At 47.9% G+C, this 7,086-nt stretch overlaps 1 protein-coding gene across 1 annotated transcript in view; it reads right to left on the bottom strand.

The window, feature by feature from the left end:
- CGNL1 (cingulin like 1) overlaps nt 1-7,086 on the bottom strand; it is a 158,350-nt gene that overhangs the window by 46,401 nt on the left and 104,863 nt on the right. The gene's annotated exons all lie outside the window — the stretch shown is intronic.

Raw genomic sequence — 7,086 nt, 5'->3', positions numbered from 1 at the left:
CCCCCCCCCCCCCCCCCCCGCCCCGATTACCAACCACCCCAGGCTCTGGAATCTCCCAGTAAATAAAACACTGAGACCCTCACAGATGTGTGTCTGCAGGGAGGCCAAAGAAGAAAGCGGTGCTTGCTCCAGCTTGCAAGCCAAAGATAGCTTCAGTCACCTAGAGACAGACAGATGCCCATTAGGCCCTTCCCTGGATCCCCTGTGAGCGACACTGCAGGGACCAAGGATGACAGCCGGGGTGTCACTGCTGGGGTCCCACTCCTGCTCCCACCCGTCCTTTCTTTGGCTGTTGGCCCCTCCCCACTTCCGCTGCCACCAGGGTACCTCCACCACCTCTCTGATCTCCTCCATTTCTCACACAGCCCCGGAGCTCACCCTGTCACCCCAACGCCCTTCTCTGTGCTCATAGGCTGTACCTTAACTCTTCTGGGATGAAAAGGACTCTTTCCCTTAAACTCCCTTCCCTTCCACTCTTTTCTCCTGTTATGGCCAACACCCTCCACTCCATCCCACCCATTTCAGGGCTATGCATGGGGAACTGGACCCGGGGCCCAACTCCCTGATGGCCCCAAGTGAGCCACTGGTTGCATCCCACAGGCCAAGGCTCTGGACAGGACAAGGCTAACAGCATCTCCTGAGCGCTCGCTCTACGCAGGCACTGTGCTACTCCAGGGGAGTCTCCCTTAATTCTCACATAACTCCACTCCTCCTGAGAGAGAGAGAGGCTGTCCAATCCTTTGCTTCTGAGTAAGGAAAAGGAAACACTAAAAGACCAAGTAATCTGCTTATGGTCTCAAGGCTGGAAACAGTAGAGCCGGGATACAATCCCAGGCAACTGGACCTGAGAGCCCAACACACTGAAAACTCGACGGGGAGCCCTACACAGGCAGGGCCTGATCTCACTCTGGGCCCAGCCCAGTGCCAGGCACACACTGTACTCAAATTCAAGGTCAGTGAATTACTTGGCTCTACGTGGTTTTCAGCATCTAGGTATATTTGCATCCCGTGATATCACCACACACACACACACACAGAGTCCCCTGAGCATTTATTTTATGCTATATATTTATTGTTAATATACACCATCTCTAGTCACGAGCCAGATCAACTTTTGTTATCTGACCTGAGAACCAAATCCCAATTTATAACCATGTCACCATGAGAAAATTCTTTCAACGTCCAAACACCCTATGTAAAAATAAATTCTTAGCACCCTCCTTTCCTAAATTGAGTCCCCAATTAGCAGATTCCTTCATTAGGGTGCTGTTTACCTTCACATTACTAAGAGCTCTGTCCTGACTGAAGTTGGCTTCACTTCACTGCACCTCTGCCTCAGAAAAGATGCCTAAATTTCAAAGGAATGTGTGAACTGGATACTCCTCAAAGTTTCTACAAAGGCCCTATTCTCAATCCAAATTTTCTCACAAAATTATAAATTTGGAGAGGCTCAGGGTCTTGCTTAACCTGATAAATGGATTTTCAATGGATTTAGCAGGTATTAGGCTAAGTGAAGTAAGTCAGAGAAAGACAAATACCGCGTGGTTCCACTCATGTGGAATTTAAGAAACAAAACGAAGAAAAAAAACAGAGACAAACAAACAAACAAAAAACCAGACTCCACTACAGAGAACCATCTGATGGTTACTGAGTGGAGGGGGTGGTAGGTGGAATAAGTGAAGGGGATTAAGGATACTCTTATCATGAGAAGCACCAATTAAGTCATGCACAGAATTGCTGAATCACTAAGGTGTACACCTGAAACTATTAGAAACACTATACATTAATTATACTGGAATTTTATTTTATTTTATTTTTTTTAATATTTTTTATTTATTTCTAGGAGAGAGAGAGAGACAGTGTGAGCAGGGGAGGGTCAGAGAGAGAGGGAGTCACAGACTGAAACAGGCTCCAGGCTCTGAGCTGGCAGTCAGCACAGAGCCCGACGAGGGGCTCAAACCCACGAACCGCGAGATCATGACCTAAGCAAAAGTCGGACGCTTAACCGACTAAGCCACCCAGGCGCCCCTAATTATACTGGAATTTTAAAAAATTTTAAGAAAAAACAATGAATTTTCCTTCCCTTGAGATGGCTGAGAGTCTTAGCTGACACCTTCTAGCCATTTTCCAAATAAGCAAACCAGGGCTTGCTAAGGTTACATGCTCAAAGTCACACAGTGGAATTCTGCCGTGGCAGGAACCCACTGGACTCAGCATCAGCTATTAACCTCACTAGTACCTTTTCTGCTTTGACAGGGACAAGGTGAGCACGCAGCTTCTCTCCCAGCACTGCCTGGGAACCCAGGGGCTCCAGGAAAGTCAGTCCTCGTACCAAGCGGGCCTCAGAAAAGCAGAAGAGATGCTCTTTCGGCCTCCTGCTGCCGATCGTGGCTGCCACCGAGGAGAAAGAAACACCTCCTTCCAGTTCCTTCTCAACCTGAAAGATACATTTTCCCACCCCTCGCATCTCCTCCTCAAGCCTAGGCTATCACCTCCTCGCATCTGGAAAACGAAGACACCTAATACACGTCTCCTCGCTCCACTCCTTTACAACACGTCTCCCAGATGGGCTTGCCAAGACGTCACTTCCCCCACGACACAGCTCAGCTCTGCGTCCGGAGTGGCTCTCCCGACGCAGAACAAACTGAATTCAAACTCCTCCTAGCCTGCCTGGCCTCCGAGACCTTTCTCCAGAGACCTCAGCCTTCCTATTCATTCAGTGTGCCTTTGCCCGAGTCTTCAAACCCTGTGCCAGACCCCATTCTTTATACCACGTGTCAGGTTCATTGCAGATTACAGCTCTTTGTACAGTATGCAAGGGCCCTCCCTCTGCCACAAAGCCCCCTCCGAACGAGACGCATGTGATGCAGCATCTGCCCCAAAGTATTCTATAAACCAAACTACTGCGGAGGATTCTTTGAAAAATAAGAGTTTTGTGGTCATATAATCTGGCTGAGTCCTTTCTTGGGTAATCATCACCCACGTTTAGCGCACATATCAAAGGCTCTGAGAGTCCTATAATAAGAAAAGCCATTTAAATCTTTATCCCAGGAGTTCCCAAATTTGTCTCGGATCTACCCTTGGTTCTCTGTCCCCACTATCATCACGCCAATCCAGGCTGCCACCATTTCTTTCCTGGACAACAGCAGAAGCTTCCCAGCGGTCTATTACCCACATCCCCTCTTCTGCCCTCTCCAATCTATTCCCCACACAGAGTATTTTCAACCCCAAACCAGATTTGTTGCCCCCTGCTTAACTGTTTCAATGGCTGTCCTGTGCTCTTGAGGAGAAGGGCAAAAACAAATAGCAAATCTTCTTAACTTGGCCCACAGGACTTCCGTGGTCTACCTGCCTTCCCAGCCCCCTCACTTCTCACACTCCTTCTCACTCACCCCATCCTTCCACTGGCCTTTTCTCTTACCATGCTTTTTCTCCTACCCCAGGGCCTTTGCACCTCTGCCTGGATGACTCTGCCTCTCTACATAATTAGCTCCTACTCAGCCCAATCATCACCTCCTCAAAGAAATGGTCCCTGACCCCCCAGACTAGGTCAAATCCTAGCCCCTCCATCCATAAGCCTTGTCACTTGTCATAGTTGCAATTTCCATTTACTTATTTGATATTTTTTCCCCTTCTATAGTCTCTTCCACTAGACTGTAAGCTTTCTGAGGGCAGGGAGCGCATGTTCACTTTTGCTCACTAGCTGTAACACAGTGTCTGGCCCAAAGTAAATACTCAAAATCACACACACCAAACTGTCGAACCAATCAATCTGAAATATGTACAATGGATGTGAAAGAGAAAGGACAATGCAGTGTATTCCATAATGGAGATATAAACCAAACGCTATGCAAGAGGAGGGAAGGGAGCCCTGACTCTACCTGGATGAGATGGGTGAAGCTTCAAAGTGCTTGGTGCCAAGCAGAGAAGGAAAGGGAAAGGCTGTACAGATGGGAAAAACAGGGCATGCCAAGGTACGGAAGCTTGCAAAGGCCGACTGCTCTCTGCTGGACCCCGCTTTATATCTGCAATCCTCACGGGAAAGGAGACTCTTTCCAGCTCCCTCCTTGAGCATGAAGCCCAGTTCACCGCGGGCAAAGACGTGCCTGCTAACGTGAGAGCTGAACATCTCCCTATAGATCCGCAGTGCTAAATTCCATACGGGTAGCCTCAGGGCCACCTTCCCGGGTGACCACGTGTGCCAGCTCACCTCTCTGCTGTGCAGCACACACCCCACTCCCCATGGCCCTGAGATTCAAGTGACCATCTGCAGACTCTGCAGGGCCTGCCCCTATGCCTAGCTCACCCTGACCCCTCGGCCCCACTTCTGGAAACTGCAGGCCTCCCTTTAAACCCACTCTGTGGCTGAGTCTGTCCTCAGTAATATTCCTAGTGATGCAGAATAAGAAGCCTAGACTAAGAGAGGTCAGGTCACATAATGACCCTTTGCTGTGGGCTTTGCCTTTGCTGGATCCAAGTTTAGGCATGTGCGGTATGTGTCTTTATTCTATCTGCAACAGGGAGACACATGCCAGACACTTCTCCCAGAGTGTGATTTAACCAGGAGGAATCCTGCAAGGAACTCCTCCCGCCCCTCTACTCCCCAGGCCTGCAATCTAACCAGGCCCGTTCTTTGTTCCACAAAAACAAACAGCTAGTTCCGCCTGCCAGGGCAGACGAGGTACACACAGGAGCAAACAAAGAGGCCATCTTGTCCAAGACTTTCCTTCCTGTTGGACCAATGTGGCCACCGGTGCCCTTTGTCTGAAGTCATCAGATGTGCCTGGCACCCACAGGGACCTGGAGCAGCTGGGAATATCACTCTCCAGCCTTCCACTGCCACCCTCACCCGACCCAACCCAGGAGGACGTGGGGCCAGGGTGTCTGCTGCTCTGTTCTCACTGCTGAGTGCTGGTCACTAGCAATGTGCAGCCGCCTCCCCCGCAGGCCGGTCCTCAGGCCTGGGCCTCCACTCTCCTGCCCTCCCTGGCCTAAGAGCGAGCATCCATCTGTCACATCTGCAGCGTGCCAGGGACCTCATGTCACCCTCACTGCAACTCTGTGGTTCTGTTATTGTCCCCATCCTACTGATGGGGAAAAATTAGCAGACTCATTAAGTGACATATCCCAAATCAGATGGCCAGGGTTCAAACCAGGTCGACCTAACTACAGGGCACAGGTCACCGACCTCTTTCTTAGGTGCCTTGGTAGTTCCTTTACAAAAGGGACCCAAATATTGGGTCGAGTAGGATTCTCAGTTGGTTCAGTAAACGATTCTGTTGATAATTAGAACAATTTTCTTGGAAATAGCCATATTTTGATTTTAAGAACCTACAAAGAAGTAAGTAAGTGGTTTGGGTTTTGTCTCTCTTTTTTAATGTATTTGCAGCCTTTGTGAGCACATCCAATTGCAGTTTAGATCAACCCTGTGAATATTTTCCTTGAAAACACACATTTCCTCCTCTTGTCTTTCACTCATTTATCTTATCTCCACTCCCCAGAGCTCATGAGGCTCCATTCCACGGTCACTCCCGGTTATCAGTTTTGCTTTTACAAGCAACATTTCTCTGGATTGCTAAGACATTCTTGGCCTTCCAGAAATATGCTTTCATTTTTCTTGTCAATTAGTTACTTTGTAAACTTCCAACGTTATGCTTTCATATGAAAATAGACGCTTTCCTGACTCCCTCACCCGCCACATGGCACTGACCAAAGCTACAATGGAACTCAGACATTAAGACTTCATATGAAAGTCAGTCTACACCAGGAAAAATAATGCTGGTCGTCATCCAAGTCACAGTAAATGCTTCCCAAGACAATGTGCACTGGCTTAACCCTCTTTCTGGGTGTTTATAAGCACCTCCCCCAGAAGTGTTCATCTGTGTGGTCACATACAGAACCTGAGAACGGTAGGGTGGCTACCGTTTCGTATTTTCTCAGAGAGACTGACAGTTCCTAAGGCTGATGTACACTGTAATCCTTTCTCTCCTTGATGGCGTTCCTAGGTCAAAAGGGCAAAGTAAAGCTGTTTATGAGAGTCACCAAGGTATAAAACCCGAAGTTCAAGCTTTACAATAATTTAAAGAAAGCAGGAGGTAATAGGCAGGAGGAATTCTTGACATAGAAGGGAGGCCTTCTACCAAGACCGGTCAAAACATCCTGGAGGAAAGAGAACTCGAAAACGTTTCGGAGTTACTTCATTTTATAACTCACAAGGAAGCTGGCTACGAGGCCAACCCAAGGCAAGCCTAGTGGTGAATGAGCTGACTGACAAAGCAAGAAGAATATTAATGGTATACTGCAAATGAGTTGCTGACAACTGGTTTCTGGGTCACACATGCAAGCCAGTTCACGGACTTCCCAGGAAAAACTTCCTATAGAAGCTACAGGAAAGGTCCGTGGTCTCATGATCCACAGGGTATCGCCAAGCTACATGAACTGATTCTGTAACCTCTGAAGGCCTTGGAAGGATGTAAAGAAAAATAAGACCCTGTCCTCAGAGTTTCGAGGTGATGAAAACCATGTTCACAGCCCCTGTCATACAACAACTGGATGATAAATCCCTAAGAAAAGAGCAAAGAGAAAGCTATTGCATCCAGAGAAGAGGAGTTACCTTCTGGCTTTCCAATCGGTGTTATACAAGAAGCACATGGAGATACTTAGAGGGATGGCAAGCATGCCAGTGGCTGAGCTCATGCCTAGACATGCAAGTTTCCAGGGAACACCCTGGGCCAAAATTTGCTGGATGGGACACCAGCTGAATGCTCTGCACCATCACAAGTGGCTGGGGTTCAGGAATGAACAGACAAACATATAATCCTGTTGTTCTGGGACAGAAAATGTAATACACACCAGTTTGCAATTAGTCTAAAATAAAGAATCAGGACCATTTAGTCCCAAACAGAAAGAACAGCAAGTTCATGGAATTAGGGCCTTTCCCAAAATAAAATCCATCCTCCCTAATGCTTTTTAATTTTCTATTTCTATTTTTAATGGCCTAATCATATAGGAGTAGTTTATTATAAGCGGCTCACAAGTGAAGGGTGTTAAATGCTGAATCTGGGTGCAGAGGGGAAAAAGGAACCA

This window comes from Hyaena hyaena, unplaced genomic scaffold, assembly GCF_003009895.1.
Source record: "Hyaena hyaena isolate Hyena2069 unplaced genomic scaffold, ASM300989v1 scaffold_49, whole genome shotgun sequence".
NCBI lineage: Eukaryota > Metazoa > Chordata > Mammalia > Carnivora > Hyaenidae > Hyaena > Hyaena hyaena.
Note: the sequence above shows the minus strand (reverse complement) of the source record. Positions and strands in the feature narration are given on the sequence as shown.